The sequence below is a fragment of the Ambystoma mexicanum genome, chromosome 13 (assembly GCF_040938575.1).
Source record: "Ambystoma mexicanum isolate Mex_15411 chromosome 13, UKY_AmexF1_1, whole genome shotgun sequence".
Lineage (NCBI taxonomy): Eukaryota > Metazoa > Chordata > Amphibia > Caudata > Ambystomatidae > Ambystoma > Ambystoma mexicanum.
This window is the reverse complement of record NC_090938.1, coordinates 660,810,078-660,830,112: the sequence shown is the minus strand read 5'-3', so window position 1 is coordinate 660,830,112 and position 20,035 is coordinate 660,810,078. Positions and strand designations below refer to the sequence as shown.

At 47.6% G+C, this 20,035-nt stretch overlaps 1 protein-coding gene across 1 annotated transcript in view; it reads left to right on the top strand.

The window, feature by feature from the left end:
• NPEPPS (aminopeptidase puromycin sensitive) overlaps positions 1 to 20,035 on the top strand; it is a 1,690,513-nt gene that overhangs the window by 33,653 nt on the left and 1,636,825 nt on the right. The window lies entirely within an intron of this gene.

Below are 20,035 nucleotides of genomic sequence, written 5' to 3'. Positions count from 1 at the left end.
AACTCCAGCTAACTTCAAAACAGCCCCAGAAATAAAATCTAAATCTGTATTGACGCAGCCAAGCCAAATTAAAGAGTTTTACAATGAATTGCTGTTTTCAGCCACAGTAAATAACAGTTCGCAGAAACAAGTAGGACAAACGAAAAGAAAGGACAGTGACATCGAGCCAACCATAATCGAAAGTACAGACGAAGAAAATGATATTTTCGCCTGCTAAAGCGCCTTTAAAGCGCAGCCAGGCAGAGATTGCTTATGATAAAATTGCACCAGCAATATTAAAAGCAAATGCAGAAGCCTGCGCTAACCTGCAAGCTGCAGTGGGATCTATGATGACAATAACCATGGCACCGTTTCTCAAATTATATGAAGTACTTTACGAAAACTACAAGGATCAATCAACGCTTTTGGCTCTAATTCAATCCAAATTAATATACATAGAATCGTATATTGCTACTATTAAAGAAAGGAGAGCAAGAGAGGAAGAAACAGAACATGTCATTTTCAAAACTCTTATCGATCTGATGGAAGATGCCAGAGAAGATAAGAAGGCGTTTCTCCACTGTTTTAGTGATACCATAACAATGATGAAACCGGATGTATTTAAGTATCAAGGCCAAACTATGGAAAAATGTACATCCACAGAAAACGCATGGAGTTATGCGAACGAATCTGATAATAAGACAGATAAAACAGCGGTCATTGACAGTCAACCAGAACAAGTGAGGCCGGAGTCATCAACGGGACAACAAAACATCGTCTGCAAAGAAAAACCCGTGAATGCCTCCGCAACTGGTCCTGCTGCAAAATCGGATATACAGGATTTGATAATAAATCCATCGACAGGCCATGTTGATAACTGTCCTAAGGTAGATAAAAATAAAGTTCTATTTCCTTTATTCGCTACAGAAAGTCCACTTGCATCAAAGGAAAAGGAAACTGGTGGCCAACCCAAACAAACTGCTGTGAAATTCTCCAAAAAAAAGGAAATTGCTTTGGGGAAAACAGCTAAGAAGTTAAAAAATCTACCACTGCCAAAACACACCTCGGCAGAAGGAACCCGTTACTTAATTCGTAATTTGAAACCTATTGGAACCGTGCCGCATAATGTTGAAAGAAGTTTCCAACTAAACGGCTCACAAAAATGCCAAAACTATAAAAATCGAGAATTCGTCCCAGAATCGATAACTGTAGACACAGATGAAGACGAATCCAATACTAGCGAAGACATAGAAGCCCTCCTGCAACTCTCGGTCCACGAGTGCGATAGATCTGCAGACTCTGCCAGTCAAGAAGGCCCATTGAACGCCGACCAAAAGGACGACGAGAACGAGGAACTAAATTACAGCGAGACTCAATCACCAGTATTTAAAACTTTACAGGAAAAAAGAGATTTGCTGGAACGCAAAAGCATAAATGAAATGAGACAACAACAATTATTGGACGCTATGCTGGACCATTCAAATCAGGAGAATCAGAAAAAGAAAGATCTGCCTCGACGAGAATCCATAAGGAAAGAAACAAAAAAACCAAGTGATCGACTCCGAGCCAATACGTCCATGGAAAAGCGAGGTAAAATGGAGAAGAAAGGCCATAAACTCATAGTCGAACGAGTGTTGAAAGCTAGAGATGGTCTGATCCTAAATAGATCAAATCTTATGAGACTTTTGCACAACGTACCACAACTACGAGTCATTGAGCCTAAAGACATCAAGATAGTGGCTTTTCCTAAAGAAGACGAAACCGATCGAATTTGCCTCCATCTGTTTTCAAAAGCAATTATGAATCTTATTTGGTCAGCTGCTGATGCACTCAGATCCCTTGGCTTCGACATCAAATCGGCAGAATCTAAAAACCAAGAACAAGGACCAAAACAGTTGCATAATTTGCCACGGACCCCGAGCCATTCTCCATCAAGGGCCGCCCTGTCAACAGATGATTTGAATGCAAAACCAATAAGGTTCTCCAACAATTTTGCGAGGACCCACCGCTCTCAGAATGAGAATAAAAGGAAACGTAGGATGCAAGGCGTTGAGTCCTTTAGCTGGTAGTGAAGCAGCACTTGTGACAAAAATCGACACAACTAAATCCTGGAATTGGCTCGCTGGAACATTATCCACAAAAAACAACCTTTAGATCGACTGCGGAGACGTCTCAAATAACCTGCGAATAGTGTCATGGAACACTCGTGGGCATCGACATCTGTTGGATCATCTGAATAAGGAATTACTAAAGTCAGATATTATTTGCATCCAAGAATGCTGGCTTTTGGAACCCCCAGTCATGGGGGGGTCCACATGTTTCCTTAACAGATATAAAGGTCTGAAAGGGAGACCTTCCGCAGGTCTGTTGACAGTGATAAAAAACGAATATAAAGGAAACATACTTCGGGTCATGACTCCCTCACCACTTATACAAATAACCATAATTCAGGAGCATAATGGAGGCTTTCATCAATCCAAGAAGCATTATCAAATTATCATTAATCTTTATTGGAATCTTAAAGCTAAGGATGGAGAGAAGTTCCTAGGAACTGTGCTTCAACACATTGACGAGCTGAGAGCCGAATTTGAGAAACCCACTAATCATTTGTGGTGACCTTAATATAGACTGTATAAAGAAGTCTCATATCGAACAAAGAGGAGTCTCACAACAGAGAGCAACGCGTATGAAAAGATGGTTAGCGGAGATGAATAGTCGAGACCTTTTGCAGGTAAATGGAAATGTGAACGGCGACCGACAAGGAGCAGTCACATGGTCTTCATATAATCAAAACGCAACTCTTGACTATTTCTTTGTGGATAGAGAAACGTTCAAAACTATCTCTTCGCTGAATATAATTCCAACAAGCAAAGGCGATCACAAAATACTTCTCCTTACGTGTGTACCTACAATCAAACCTCAGGAAAGTGCATCGGCCTACCAAAAAAACTGGCCTCACAAGGTTGAAATGGCCTTAACAGATTACGAATAGCACCAAAAATGACATCGAAACTTAAACCATAGAATGCTGGAAATTAACAACAAACATGGGAGTTGAATATGAATCATGTCTTTCCATCTTCAGAGTAAAATCAGGCCACAAGATACAGCCAAAAACTCCACGACTACATAAATATAACTCTGAACTGGCTGAAAGAAAATCAAAGCTAGCAACAAAGCTAAGAGCTCTAAACAAACTGAACACCGAGGGGGCATGTGAAGAAAGGGCAACGTTAAAAAAAGCCTATCGTAATTGGGCTATATCTCACAGGGCCTTACTGTTTCAAAGAGACTCTGAAGAGATGCTATCAGCTACCTCCAATAAAAACGCTAAATTCATGTGGGCTCTAATGAATCAAACAAGCGTACTACAAGGAACAGAACAGATAAACCTGATTCACGAAGAAAAATGGACCCAATATTTCCAAAAAGCTTATAGCCAGGAGATGCGAGAAGATGCTCAGATGCAAATAATCATGGATAAGACTCCATGGAATATACCATTCGAGAAGTCGGAAATTATGGTTCTGATCAACAAGGCAAGCAGTTCGCGGGCACCTGGGCCCGATGGCCTAACAAACGCCATATTAAAACAAGCACCTGAAGTGTGGGCCGACATGTGCTACGTACTGTTTAAACGAATCATCAAAACTAAACAAATACCGGAATCTTGGACTAAAGCGATTATTATTCCCATTCACAAAAAGGGAGATAGATGCAAGCCTGAGAATTATCGTCCAATATCTTTGTTGGACGTAATAGGTAAAATATTTGCAGGTATCCTCTTAAATAGATTGAAGGAATGGATCATACACTCAAGAAATTACGACCAACGGCAGACAGGGTTTGTTGAAAAAGTTGACTGCGGGCTAAATTTGCTCATACTCAATCTATTAAAGGCTAAAACTATCTGTGAAAAACAGAAACTTTACCTGGCGTGCATAGACATGGCCGCCGCTTTTGACAAAGTGGATAGACAAATCCTGTGGAAAAAGCTAAAGCAAAGGGGATGCCCTGAAGATCTCGTGGCCGCTATTAAAGCCATGCATACTGACACATGCATTCAAGTACAGTTAAATCAAAAAGGTAACCTAACCAAACCGATCCCGACAACAAGAGGCCTAAAGCAAGGGTGCCCTATGGCAGCGATCCTTTATAACTTTTACATTCTGGAGATAAAGGACCGGCTTGTCATTCCGAGAGGCTGTTCGCCTAAAATAGGCACCTTACCAGTGGGTCATCTGTTGTATGCAGATGATTTGATCATCTTGGATAAGACCCCAATCGGTTTGCAGAAAAAAGTGGAGGCCCTAGAAACATATGTCAAAGAAAATAATCAAGAAATAAATCCTGAAAAATCTGAAATCCTAATAATGAAAACATCAAGAGTCAGAGAGAAAAAGTCTTTCAAATGGTATGTCGGGAACAAAGTTATTCCAATAACAACGAGCGCAAAATACCTGGGAGCAATAATAAGTGCAGACTGGAACGACCAACCGTGGATAGAGCACATATTGCGTAAAATGAGTCAACTAACGGCACAAGCGCTTATATTGAAACAAAAATTCGGAAAGTTTTCGATTCAACCAACAGTTGACTTTTATAACACAAAAGTTATTCCGTCTGTTGCTTATGCTGGAGATACAGCACTCAGAATACCATCAGAAACTTGGGGCAAGGTCGAAGCTACATTCTGGAGAAGACTAATGAGACTACCTCAATGTGTCCCAATGATCATAATACGACATGAATTGGGCTTGTACTCCCTGCAGGCCACAATCAAATGGAAAGCCCTATTAACATTTAGAAAGACACTAATCAAAGATTGTCCACCTCAATATGAAATCTTAAAGGATGAAAACATAAAAGCGCAATTCTGGCCACTGTCCAGCTGGAAAGAAAAATGTAAAGATCTTTTACAGAACTTAAATATTTCTGAGGACACATTATGCAATAACCCTAAAAGGGTGAAGATTGCGTTACTGTGTGTTGACTGGGATAAAACAGAAACTGCTCGCGCCAATTCCAAATCTCACACGCTCTCAAATAATCTCAGATCAGTACCAAAAACTCTACCTAGTTATTTGAAAAAGAGTGGGAATCCTATTCATAGGGATCTAATCCTGCGATTTAGATTAAATATCCTAAGAACAAAAACAAATTTGAAAAAATACGGCACAGTAAGTGATAACATATGCCGGCTCTGTGAGCAGGAAGTGGAATCTTTAAAACGCCTAATAATGTTTTGTCCTGAACTAAGATTAGCAAGAGATCTATTCTTACATCCAGCATTAACTCCGACGTGTGGGCTGGATTCCGATTTATGGTGGGAAACCTTGTACGACAACCCAAATCAGAAAACCACAAGAGCTCTTGGAATTTTCCTACAAATGATGATGGTCAAATTGGAAAACAAACAGGAATCACACAGTGAAATAGAAAAGGCTCTCATGACGAAGGCAAAAGCATAATCTCTGATATATGCCTATACTCAGGCCAAACCAAAGAGGACTTGAATAAACAATTAAAAATTGGCAAGTATGGGAGGAATTGCCATAGAAATACAAGGAAGACTCCAAGATATGGTTTGGCCTTGTAAGTGAGCGAAATAAGCAAAAGTTTGTATTTATTTACTCTATATGCTTAATAAATTAAAAAAAAAAAAAAATTTGTGAAGCACTGCCCGTGAAACTACCCCATCAGCGCAATTTTGGTGAAGACCATATATTTGACACAAAAGTCAAGCGCCCAACAAGGCCCTTTTAGACGGACACCTAATTCATCACCTCCCCCACTGCTGCCATACTCAAACAACAAATGTGTACTTCTTCTGTAAGGTATAAACCATGGGTAGGAGGAAGACCAGGATCAGAACTTTGCTTGACCAGGGAAGCTGGGTATTTAAACCCCCTCTTCAAATTTGACCACATACCTCTCATGTTTCTCCAGCATGGGGTCTGGCATAGATTCACATGCTCATGAATATTCCCCGTCATCAGGCTGGGAATCCTCGGTAAAGAAAAAATCAGTATCAGTTTCTTTCAGATCTGTCTTTCTTAGTAGTAACCAATCGCTGATCTCTGGATCATACTGCCCCCAGCCAATGACTGCCCTATTCCTAAGCCCCTCCCCTGGCAGCCATCCTCAGATTTTTACCGCACGTTCAAGCGTTGGGAGTCCTTGTGCTTTAGCTCTCGAGCTTTTACTGCGTTTTTGCGTTTTTGTCATGAGATTTTCTCATTTTTTCGGTTTAATCGAGTCTCAAGCTCCACCGTTTCCACTTCCGATAACGGGGACCCGTTTCGGAATTCTTCTACGCCCCTCGAGTGAAGATTTCGTCAAGTTACGCTTCTTGGAGGTTCCAGAAGATCTGAGGCCTACCTCAACGGACATGGCCCAGGACAAGGGAAGCTAGACTCCCGAATCCAAGCTGTTCCAGAGCTGCCCGGGATGCGGATTGCAAAATGTTTTCAAGGAGGACGAGCATTAGAGATGTCTCTACTGCCTTCATGAGGACAAGACGCACGTGGAAAAGGACTGTGCGTTCTGCAAGAACCTATCGGAACGGACCAAGCAAGATCGTTGTTCCTGCCTCGCCACCTGGCTGGAGAAGGGCACAGCAGGTGAGAAGGCGAAGAAAAAGTCTGTGCGGTCTTCTAAGTCCTGTGAGGGCGCCCCGGCGACGGGGGCCCAACAGAAGGCCAAGCACCGCGAGTCCGCGGGCACCGGGAGCGCCGAAAGGTCGGGCTCTTCGGCTGCCAAGCAGGACGCGACTTCCCCGGCACGATCAACGGCGAGCCAGCGCTCTGGTTTGGGGAAGAGGAAGTCTGAGAACCCCGGTAAGCTTCTGGAGAGGCCCCGGTCGATCTCGAAGGGACCCGAGGGGGGAGCGAGGCGATGCCCTCCCCCACCCCCCAAAGCGAAGGCCCAGGATGCACCTAAGGTGGTGAGGACCTTGATCCACCCGTCAAAGGCCTCTATCGAGGTTGTCGCAGCTGCCCTGGCGAAGCCGGCAGAGACTACGCCAGTGCCCCTCGCCGGTCCCTCGGGATTATACGGCGGGCCGGTTACGGCGACGGGGACGATGATGCAACAGACATTCCATCATCACCCCGTCCTCCCCCCCCAGCACCACCCATCGGGCCTCTCCGTCCGACGAAATTGGCTCTTTCCACGCCATGATAGCCAGGGCATCCAAGCTCTTCCAACTCTGCCCTGAGGAACAGAAAAAGGAAGGCTTTCTTTACCAATGACGGGAGGCCAAGAGAAAGACAGTCCTCGCGGTACCGTTGCTCGATGACATCTGGGACGAAGGGCTGGCTATCCTGAAGAACCCTTCCACGACACCCGCAAGAGGGACAGGTACGAGAAGAAGTACCGGGTCCCCGACGCCGCCCCCTTGTGCCTCCGGGCCCAGTCTACGCCGGATTTGGTCGTATCGGCAGCGGCCAAGAAGAAAGAGGCGGGTGCGGCGGCTTCAACTTCCACTTCTTCGCCAGAGAGCGAGGGCAAGAAGTTGGACTCCATGGGACGACGAGTCATCTCGTCGGCGGCGAAGACGATTAAGGCGGCCAATGCCTTAGCGATTGTGACCCGCTACGACAGGGAGCTCTGGTTCAAGATGGCTCCCCTGCTAGACTTCCTACCGGACGACAAGAGGGCGGAGGCCCTACAGATTCTGCAGGAAGGTGAGGTGGCGTCGGATCATGCCATTACGGTGGCAACGGACATTGCCGATACCGGATTTTGCCAGCTGGGCAACGGGGTTTGTCTTAGATAACGAGGATGGCTCAAGGCTACGGACTTTTGCCAGGACGTCCAGACCAGAGTGTTGGATATGCCGTTCAACGGCAACAACCTGTTTGGGAAGACGGTGGATGAGTCCCTCCAGGCCATCAAGACCGACACAGAGAAAGCCCGAGCCCAAGGAGTCCTACAGCAACCCTTTCGGAGTTCCGGAGACAGACAGGGAGTGGGTCTTCTACGTACCGCCAGGCGGCCCGCTCCTCGTCCCAGGAGGCCTGCAGAGGCCGGGGCAAGCAAGGAGGGTCTCGCCGCCGTCGTCAAGGAGGCCAAGGCGGCAAGGCCTCTTCCAAGCAGGACTGAACCGGCTGTAGCGTCGGGCCCCCACCGAAGCACCCCGGTGGGAGGCCGGCTGACGAAGTTCGTCAGCGTGTGGGAGTCCATCTCCACCGACCGTTGGGTGCTGGACACCCTGGCCCACGGACACTCGCTAGAATTTCAAAAGAAGTGTCCTCGCATTCCTCCCGTGGCCAGGAAGGAGAATCGCGTCTCTCAACTGCTGTTGGAGGTAAGGGCGATGCTCAAGAAAGGTGCCATCGAGCTCGTCCCCAAGAGGCTCAGGGGCTGCGGAGTATACTCAAGGTACTTCCTCGTCAGAAAGAAGACAGGCGGTTGGCGCCCCATCCTGGACCTGTGTCGGTTAAACAGGCACAGAAATTCAGGATGGTCACCCTCCAGTACATGCTGGGACAGCTGGAGGAGGGCAACTTCCTATTGTCGTTGGACCTGGAGGATGCTTACTTCCACATCCCCATTCTAAAAGGACACAAAGTTCCTCAGATTCGTAGTCCACGGGCATCACTACCAATTCAGAGCCCTGCCATTCAGTTTAAAGTCGGCACCCAGGGTTTTCACCAAGTGCCTCGCTCCAGTGGTGGCACGGCTGCGCCTGCAGGGGATCCACGTCTACCCCTACCTGGACGACTGGCTAATCCCTGCAAGGTCAAGAGAACTCGCCGTCGAACGCACAGCGAGGACCGTCCACGGAACTGGGATTCGCCATCAACTACCCCAAATCCCACCTGGTTCCGTCGCAGGTAGCAGTGTTTCTGGGAGCGAAGCTCGATACAGTAGAGCGATTGGCATCTCCGTAGGAAGAAAGGACGAAGGCCATTTTGGGCAAGGTGCAGTGCCTGTTAGCCACGGATGTTGCATCTACCTTGTGCCCCTTTGCAGACTTCGGATGTGTCCGCTACAAGAGTTCCTCGACGCCCGTTGGATTCAAGCAGCGGGCAGCTTCGAAGACAGGATCCCGCTCGACGAGGAGTTCCGTCGGGCGATTCGATGGTGGGGTACCCGTGCGCACCTCACGACAGGCACAGACTTTCAGACCCCGGCGTATCAGGAGATGGTGACGATGGACGCCTCCCTCGAGGGATGGGGGGCCCACACCGGAGATCTCCACGCCAGAGGCCTCTGGCTCCCGGAGGAGAGGTCTGTCCACATCAACATTCTGGAGCTACGAGCTGTTTTCTGGGCGCTCAAATTGTTCCTTCCGTCCCTCAAGGACAAAGTGGTGAGGATCTTCACCAACAACACCACCATGGTGTTCTACATCCGGAAGCAGGGAGGCACCAGATCCCCCAGCCCTATCCAAGGAGGCCCAGGATCTGTGGCACTGGGCCGTCGCCCAGGGGATGCTTCTGGTTTCCTTCCACTTGGCAGGAATAAAAAACACCATCGCCGACTCACTCAGCAGGGAGCTGCGCTCGTGCCACGAGTGGGAGCTACGCCAGGACCAGGTGGAACGGCTCTTTCAACGATGGGGCAAACCCCAGATCGACCTGTTCGCGACGGCGACGAACTCCAAGTGCCAGAGGTTCGCCAGCAGGTTCACACAGCCGAGGAGCATGGGCGATGCTTTCTCGTTCCCTTGGGACGGCCTGTTCCTGTACGCATTCCCTTTGTTGCTGCTCCGTCTCATCAACCAGCTCAAGAGGTCCAGGTGCAGGATGATCCTCGTCGCACCGAGACAGATCTGGTTCCCGGACCTTCTGGACTTGTCAACGTCCCCACCTATCAAGCTGGCGACGGACGCGGATCTTCTCTCCAGAGAAGGAGGCGCCATTCTTCACCACGACCCGGAGTCGCTGAACTTGCAGGCTTGGCTCCTGCAGCACAAGAGTTTGGAGGATACGATATCCCGGCTGACTGCAGAGAGGTTCTTGCGAAAGCCAGGGCGTCCTCAACTCTCAAGTGCTATGGACATAAGTGGAAGAGGTTCTCTGTCTGGTGCCACGCACAGAAGATTAACCCTCTGCGGATTACGGCCCCTCAAGTATTGCCGTACTTACTGTCGCTGGCTAAAGCTGGACTGGCTCACGCCTCCATCAAGCTACATCTGACTGCCATCTCCTGATACACCAGAACTACAGGACGGGCGTCCTTGTGGTCTCATCGCCTGGTGAACGAATATATGAAGGGACTATTCCGATTGTTCCCGCCGGTGAAGGCCCCTGCCCCGGCATGGGAGCTCAACGTGGTGCTGACCAGGCTCATGGGGGAGGGGGGCCCATTCGAGCCTATGCATTTGGCGCCGTTGAAGTTCCTGTCGTGGAAGACAGCCTTTCTCGTGGCCATCACCTCCGCACAACGAGTGGGAGAGATCCAGGCCCTATCTTGCAAGCCTCCATACTTGACTTTTCACGACGCGAGGGTGGTGCTGAGGACGCACCCCTCCTTTATGCCCAAGGTGCCGTCGGGCTTCCACCTCAACGAGCCCTTGGTGTTGCCAGTTTTCTTCCCGTCGCCTTCGTCGCAGGCCGAGAGGACTCTGCACTCGCTGGACATAGCTAGAGCGCTGAAGTTCTACGTGGACCGCACGAAGAGTTTTCGGAATACATCACAGCTGTGTTTGAACTTTGGACCTGTGAATCAAGGGAAGGCTCTCTCGAAGGCTTCCATTTCCAGATGGCTCTCCGGCTGAATCTTGCACAGTCACCGGTTGGCAAACCGACCGCTGCCCGGCCGTCCGACAGCCCATTCGACCAGAGCGATCGCTGCTACCACAGCGTTCATGTCTGGTGTGCCCCTGCTGGACATCTCCAGGGCTGCTACGTGGAGGTCAACGCACACTTTCACAAGATTCTACTGCGTCTATCGGGACTCCAGGGAGGAGTCCAGGGTCAGCCAAGCAGTGCTGCGCAACCTGTTCGCTTAAGGTGAGCCTGGTGAGGAGGTTAGAGATGCTTAATGTTGAGTGGTTGTATTGCTTAATGTTGAGCCTGGTGCCACCTCCCGTGGTTGTGCATGTGTATACTGCTATGTATTCTTATGTTCATGAGCATGTGAATCCATGCCAGACCCCATGCTGGAGAAGGAACAAGTTACTTCCCTGTAACTGTTGTTCTCCAGCATGGATCTGGCATGGATTCACATGCAAACCCTCCCTCCTTCCCCTCTGCGGCTCTTCACTTGGTCATACACTTTACGTGCTACCAAATCTGAGGATGGCTGCCAGGGGAGGGGTTTAGGGAGAGGGCAGTCATTGGCTGGGGGCAGTATGACCCAGAGATCGGTGATTGGTTACTACTAAGAAAGACAGATCAGAAACGAAACTGATACTGGTTTTTTCTTTACCGAGGATTCCCAGCCTGACGGGGAATATTCATGAGCATGTGAATCCATGCCAGACCCATGCTGGAGAACAACAGTTACAGGTAAGTAACTTGTTCCTTCACTCTGCAAATAGTTCGGATTTCAAGGCCTCCAGTAATGTCTTTATTTTTTTTTGTGTATATATATATATATATATATATATATATATATATATATATATATATATATATATATATATATATATATTTTATTTTTCAACATTTAAATTCATAAAACTTGGCAATACAACAATTCATTCTCTTCCTTAATATATTTCCCATGCCTTTTCAAATTCGTTAACACAATGAGTATTTCTCAAAATTCATTATCTAACAAAGGGTAAAGGGTGATGGAAGGGAAAATTTGTCAGTTAGCAAAGCATCATTGGAGGAAGATCCACAAAGACTAAAAGAGGTAAAGACAGTAACCATCAACAACAGCGAAGAGAGAAAAAAAAACATAATTGATAACATTAATATCATGGGTTCATAAAGTGCCTCATGAGTTGCGGTTGAAAAAACATATGTTCTCTGTCTGCAACATGTTCCAAGAATGGGCCCCAAGTCTTCATACATTTCTGAAGTTTCCCTTCGAGCATGGCTGTGAGCTTCTCTAGGCCTAGCAGTTCCCACACCTTCACCCACCAGTATGCCACATCTGGTCCCTCTACTGCCTTCCAAAATCAGGCTCTTGTAATTCGAGCAGCTATAAGCAACTGAGCGGTCAGAGCTGCTCTGTACCCTGACATTGGAAAGGACCCATCTTCTCTTGCGTCTCCCAATATTAATACACGTGGGTCCATGGGAAGCAGGGATCCCGTAATTTCTTTAATTTTATATCTCGCCTCCAACCAAAACATTTGGATAACCGGGCAGTGCCACCAGATGTGGGCTAGGTCCCCCCCCCATTTCCCCACAACCATGCCAACAAGGATCAGGGTGTTCCGGATTCATTGCGTGGAGCCTGCTTGGAGGCAGATACCACCTAAAACAGACTTTAACAGCATTCTCTTTCACGATAGTACAACATGAGCTCTTCTGGGCCCTATGCCATATTCACTGCCAGGACTCCTCCGGGATTTCCAGACCAATTCATTTTCCCAGGCCTTCATATAAGGAAGGTTTTCCTCTAAGGGTGCATTCTCATAGAGTCTGTAGCAAATGGCTAATTTGTGAGATTGCTGGCCCTCAAGAACCCACAGTTCGATACTAATTGGGTTTCTTACGGCAGCGTGACGAGTGTCTTTATTAGTTAACCAATGTCTAAGTTGTAACGTTCCGTTTCCGAAAGCCCACATTTTTCTTTGCACTCTTGGAACGTCAGAGGTTCTTGGCGTACATAGAGGTTTCTCAATCTTAAGGGCTTGTCGGGACTCCAGTATTGATATGCTGTAGCAATAAGGCCTGGGGTAAATGCTGGGTTTCGGACAATGGGCCTAGGCCTGAAGTGATACCTCTCTGTGTGTGTGCCCTATCCCAATTGCAAAGCGTGACTAACGTAGTCGGTAACATCTCATCCCGAAACTTCCGAGCCTCTTTAGGGAGAAATGGAAGTTGGGCCAAGGAAAATGAGGAAAACTCTTGTTCAATCTCCCATTTAGGAGATTCCCCTGGGTTTCCCCATGACAACATCGGTGCTACTTGAGCTGCCCTGTAGTAGCACGAGATTGAGGGGAGTCCCAGCCCACCCACCATCTTCCCTTTTGTGAGGAGCTTACTAGGAATTCTAGGTTTTTTTCCGTTTCCAGATGAACCGACCTATCACTTTTTGTATGTCTATGTGCTCATTCTCAGGAATTGGCACTGGCAAGGATTGGAACGCATAAAGGAGCCTCGGAATAGGGGACATTTTTACTGCACTAACTCGACCCATCCACGAGATCTCTTGGGAATCTCAACGTTGTAGCCACTCTTTTGCTTCTTTCAGTAAGATAGGGATGTTTGCTTTATAAAGGCCTGCATAGGTCGGGGTCAATTTTATTCCCAAATAAGAGATATCGGTGTGGGACCATGGGATATGATGCACTGCCTGAATGTCACCTAGCCTAAGGAGGTATTCTGTTGGGGCCATTCCTATGGATTTCGTTGGGTTTACTTTAAAACCCGAAATGTGAGCGAACTGGACTAAAAGTTCCGTAAGGGGAGGAACAGAGTAAGGAGCATCATTCAAAAAGCAGAGCATATCGTCCGCATAAAGAGCTGTTTTATGACACTGTCCCGCCACCTCAAAGCCATGAATTCCCAGGTGAAGCCTAATGTGTTGGGCCAGGGGTTCCATCCCCAAGGGGAAAACCAGGGGCGACAGGGGACAGCCCTGTCTAATACCCTTGCCTAAGATTATCAGTGGGGTCCAACCTGTATTCAATCTAACTCTAGTCGAGGGGATTTGAAAGTTCGAGTATTAATTTTGAGAAGCCAATGCCAAATGCAAACCCTTCTAGTACTGCCTCCAAATATCCCCAGGACATGCTGTCAAATGCCCTATGGGCCTCAAAGGACAACGGGGATAATCTCACCGGGATCTTCTAGGCCAGCGCGATATAAGTCTATAGCTCGGCAGACATTATCATATGTTGAGCGGTTGCGTATAAAACCTGTCTTTCCCTATCAATGATGGGAGTATTCCCCCCACCCCTCCAGTCGCTCCGCGATTATTTTACCTAATAATTTAGCATCTGTATTTAACAGAGCGATAGGCCGATAAGATGCGCAATCTGCGGGATCTTTCCGTGGCTTTAAAATCAGTGTGGCTTTAAAATCAGTGTTGTGGCAGATTCAGCCATAGATTTAGTCACTGAGCCCACCACCCAGATCGCATTAAAATGTTTTGTTAGATAGGGGGAAAGCACGGTCTTAAATGTCTTGCAGAATTTGTTTGTAAGGTCATCCCGCCCTGGGGCCTTACCCAGTGGAAGAGACCGGATGGCTGCCTCCGTTTTTTCCAGCTTAATCGGTTCCTCTAGGAGGGCACAGACTTCAGGGGAAACCCGGGGTAGGTGTGCATCTTGTATGAATTCATGGGCCGCTTCTGGATCGGTTGGATGAGAGGCTGTGTGCTCCTTTAAAAACTTTTCCATTACTTGGAAGTTTTTCTGTCTCGGAGTAAACCTGTTTCCCATATGTCTCTCAGGGATTCTATGTAGCTACGCACAGCTTGTTTCTTTAGTTTAGCTGCCAGGAGGCGGTTAGCCTTGTTTCCTTTCGATTAATAATATTGTTTAGTACGCATTATACTATAAGCTGCCCGGTTTATATGTTGAGCTTCAAGGGCCTTCTGAGCTATCCGAACTTCTCTAAGTAATCGCAGAGTTGGTCTATTTTTGTGCAGTTCCTCTCTTCTCAAGCTCAAGCTGAGATTGGACTTGCTTTCCAAGTCTCCCTCTGTCTACTGTCTGAGCTATAATCTGGCCCTGGATCACTGCTTTTGCCGCATCCCATACAATAGCATAATCCATCCCTTCCTTATCATTCTCCGCAAAGTATTGGGTTATGGTATCTGCGATGCCGGAGCAGAATTGGGGGTCTCCCAACAGGAATTAATTCAGGTGCCAAATACGTGTGGGCACCGGGAGATTACTCAAAGGCGTCATCGTTAATTCTACAGGGGCGTGGTCCGATAACGCCTTAGGGAGGATCTCTATACCATTATTTGGGGGACCAACTTGTCTGAGACGAGAAACATATCTAATCTAGATAATCCCTTATGCACTGCAGAGATAATCTCGCTCTCCTTGTTGAAGGAAACGCCAAGCTTCTATAAGTGAATGCTCTCGAAGGAGTGCTGTGAGCACCAAAAAGTTATTTTTCTCTGCCGCAGTTGGTGGCAGGGATTTATTTTCTAATGGATTAACCACCGCGTTAAATCCCCTCCCACTAAGTCCCCCTTCCCCATAGTCATACAGTACTAGACATGGAGGCAAAGAATGTGTCCTGTTGAGAATTGGGCACATATGATACCAGAGTCACAGACCTCCCCTGAAGCGTGACTACCACCAAGATATATCTGCCATTTCCATCCCGTATAGTTCTATGGATCTTCAGAGGGGCCCCCTTTCGGACCAGAATGGCTACTCCGCATATCTTGAGGCCTGAGGAAGCACAAAATTTAGTAGGATAAAAGTTTATTATTAAGCCGGAATTCATCAGAAGATGCGTCTCCTGGAGGAATAATACCTTGGGGGTAAATCGTAGCCAGACGATGGAACAGGGCTTTGCGTTTTAGGGGGGAGTTCAAGCCCTGTACATTCAGAGTGAGGCAACTTGTATTTGGAATAGCCATTCTGATATCTGTTCAGCTCTCATGTATAGCCACAAGCACTGAGTTCTCACATAAACTTCTGCCCAGTGAGCTCTCTCATCCTTCTTCCTCCGCCTATATAGCGAATAGCAGCCTGCATTGAACCATGCTAAGTTTCCATCCGTTAGGGCCACCCCTGTTACACATAACTGCTTTACTTCAGTGTTCATAATCTGAATCGAACAGTGTAACCAATAAGACCCACGAGTATTACAGCAGAACCCATGATTGAAATTCCATGAGAACTTGTAAAACATAAACCGAGAACAAAACATGTAATCGCCAGACTTTAGGCATTTCCATAAATGCAAACAGTAATTCATTCAATACATCCATCTCGGGCATGATCCGAGTGTTGGGTGCCCAATATTCTCAAGCCTTACTTTCATCCCTTTTACCTTTTTGATTGAGCGATTCTCAAGGAGAGTCTTTGTGCATAGGCGAAAACCAGCCTTGAAGGAGGCTTTCAAGAACAACCCAACGATAACTATAATCAATTCATTGTCCTGAAAAGCCTTTGGGTGTTTATAGGCAAAGTTGGAAAGTCTTCTGCAGTAATCAAAGGCCCATCCCTCAGTTCTTACCAGGGTGTCCAGGCCTTCCAATGTAGAGCCCCATACCTCATCCAAAGAACTAAGCTCAAAACTGCCATGTCCAAAGTTTTGTGTTGGCAGAGGATTCTACACACAATAGACCTTCACCCAAGTCTCAAGTAGGGCTATCAGCCGTAGTCCACTTCGAATTCACGTGGGGTCCTCGCTTCCTTTTGATCCATCCATAGTCCCTTTCACCACACTCCAGCCTTTTGGTTTCCTATTTGCATCTTTCGGCGTAGGGCTCCAAGACCGATCCTCAGAGGAACCAGCACTTGTGTCTGGACCTCCTCCATCAGGCCCCATCATTAACTGTTTTGCCTCTTCCTCAGAACATATTGTGTAGGATCGGTTACGATGGTGAAATAGCAGCTTGCATGGGAATCCCCACTGATACCGAATCTTTTCCTCCTGTAGCCAAGCTGTAACTTTCTGAAGCCTTCTAAGATTTGTCAAGGTGGAGGGAGAGGGATCTTGAAATAGACTCAACGTCGACCCCTGGAATTTTACTGGTTCCGCCTTTCCGGCTGCAGCCATAATGTCTTCCTTCTAACGAAAGAAGTGGACCCTGGAAAGGACATCGGGCAAAATGTTTCCTTTGCTGAAATGAGGAATAGACTATGTGGGCCCTGTTCACGATCAGGTCATCGGAGTCTTTGAGACCTAATAGAGACTTGAAGAGAGCTTTAACATATTCTGCAAGATCTTGATCCTCTATTTGTCTCAGAAGTCCGTGCAGGTGAATATTATTTCTTCGGGATCAATTTTCCAAATCGGCCTGCTTTTCCGCCAATTCCTCTAGCCTGTCTTCTATGTTCTGCGTTCTCTTGGCAAGACCCCCGTAGTCATGCCCTTGTTGACAGGATGTCCTCTCTAGGTCATTAACTTTCTCTTCCAGCCCGCTTAGATGAGTATTCAGATCTGCAATAGAGCGAGCGAGGGAATACATAGAGGATTTTGTCTCTGATTTTATCTCTTGCGTTATGTCTTGCTTAAGAGTTTTCAACATCTCTTCAAAATAGTGCCTGGAGAGGACTGGCTCTGTCAGGGGCTCAGCTGCTTGTTGGGGGTGCATATTAGCCTTTGTAGATTGCATTTTCAGGTTTCTTAAATCCCCAACTCTCAAGTATGTCGCAATGTTGTTCCTTCTTGGTTTCTGCCTGGTTCTGGGCATCGCCTGTATAGATGTTTGTGCCCTTAATATGTGCTATTAATCGGTGTTCAGGACTCAGTTCACGGTGCACCCAAGAATGTGGAGATTGGCCTCAGCTGGTTCAGACGAGTGAGTAATTATTCTGAACGTACAAATGTAGCAATTAGGGTTCTCCAGGCCATAATCGGCATGCCTTCAGTCAATTTCAATCCAATTTGTCCCACAGGGTGCGGGGTATCCGCACCGCCTCAGCAGTTCCGCAATCGCCAGCCGGCGCTCGCTTCTCATTCTTCCTCGGCTTGCATGGCCCAGGCCAGCGATGTGCCCCTTTTTTGGGAGCCTCCGGCACACTCAAAGCGCATGCAGCCTATCGACTCTCACACTCACCTCCACTTGTCAGCCGTATGCCGATGCGCCCCCAACATGTCCGCTGTGGAGATTTAAGCGACCCTTACGCCCGTAATGTTTTCTAAATCCGGGCTGCCTCTCTTCTTCAACCGTCGGTAGGTCTACAGCATTTGCGCTTGCAGGAATTCAGGGGAGGCGCTTAGTTCTGGCTGCTGCGTTCACTGTTTCGGACTCTTCCCGCAGTTGGATGTCTCACCCTATGCGCTCTGCCATTTCCTGCTCCTCTGGTCGGGTGAAGCACCGTTCTCTGCAGTTCCCTTGCAGCAGTCATAGGCTGGAACGCCACCGCTCCTCGTCTGGATAGAGCGTTCGGCGTCTATTGGGTCGTCCGGCATCCTAACGCCCCGGTTCTGTGACCATCCGCACTTCTGGCTCTTCACCTACGCCGGGTCGGGAGTCAGTCTGCCATTTTACCCATTGGCAGTCCGGCAAGAGTTTCTGAAGAAAAACGAGTTCCTCGCCAGCCACAGACACTGCAACAAGTTCCTGGGAGACAGGACACCTTACAGTTCGCTTCTCAAGCTGTTTCCAATCTTTTGGGATGCCATAAATGGCCGGTTTGGGCACCCTCACTTGGAGCTTACAGCAGACGCTGCCGCATGGCGTGCTGCCTAGCCACGCCCCCCAGTAGTAATGTCTTGAGTTTACTTGCAAAGCACCAATTGCATAATGAAGCCAGGTGGCACCATGTAAACCAAATGGCGGCATGTTGAGCAAAATGAATATCATTATGGCTTTACTTTTCACAACCAGAATGGTAAACTATATGTCCCATAATACTACACATCCCAGAATGTGCTGGGATACACAAGGGCGCTCCTCTGAGTTAAAATTGCTGTTTACATACCTTTTTTGGCTACAAAGCAGAAGTCGCATGTAAGCTGGCTGGGCAATCTGTAACCTTAGTGGGAGGTAGTGCAAGTGAGTGTAGTGTGCCTGTGGACACCATCTGCTGAAAAGCAGTGGAATTGTATGCATGACAAAGGCCATTCCTAATGGCAAACCTTCCCAAACAATGCCGCGTTGGTCATTCCGACAATCCTTCCATGAAAATCGTGCAGCAGCAATCCTTGACCACAAGGCCAGTGCAACAAATCAACAGCAATCTTTAGAGCCGACACATCCACACACTATTGGCATTTAAAACTCCCATGAAAATTCAATACCCTGCTTTTGGCGATCACACAGCGAGATGTAGTAACAGCCGTTACCCTCTATTGAACAATATCGGGCATATAGTGTGCATGTGGACTGACTTTGCGACCCAAGTATACCAGAGGCATGCTGTTCCACCGTAGTGCTCCCACCCACTGGGCTACTGAGCTAAATTAGCCTTCGTTTCCCAGAAGAAACCCCCTCCACACTACACGTACAACAAACCTCAGAAGCCCCCTTACCTCATCTGCCATCCGGCCTCGCCACTGCCCGCTTTGGGGAATATACTGTGATATACCTGCCACGGTTATTGGCAACTCCATTCTAATGCTAGGCAACGGTTCTTCAGGGTAGGGGTGAGCCCGAGTGCGCATTTGGATTGGGGTAAGAGGATGGGGGCTTGGTCCACTTTATCTCACCAACAGCACTTAAATTGAAAATAGTTTTGTTTTTTGATTCCCCCCCCCCAGACTTGCCTGCCCAAAACCCATTCATCCAATGGCATGCATATATCACAGTAACTTTGGAGTATTTCCTTCTGATCACATATATGGACCCTTCATATGTCGCACACAATGACGTAGCCTTATCTACGTACAGGTTTGATATAAGCTGCGAAAATACCTTTCCTAAAACCCCAGGCCATTTTGGACAATTGCATTCTGGTCTTTGTAGTCTCCCAGGGTGGATGATGGAGGTTAACAGGGTGCTGATACCAAGCGCAACGGTGGGGTCTTCCTGGCACTGAGCCGGTGGATGCCACAAAGGGCGCGGGGGTGTTGATGGACTGCCTCATGTCACATCAGACGACAGTTGATCGGTGGGGCACCTAGCGAGTGCTGCGTGCGCTGGAACCACGCCTGGTAACCCTTGGAGCGGGTGCGCTACACACGCAATGTTTACCGCACCCTGTACTACTTTTACACTGACAAATGCTGTAGCTGCATTCCTTTAATACTACCCCTAGCCAGCGATTGTTGCACTCTTCGCACCCCGTTGACACCATGAATTGGCCGTGGTGTAAGCAAATGAAAATATTTACCTTTGGCTT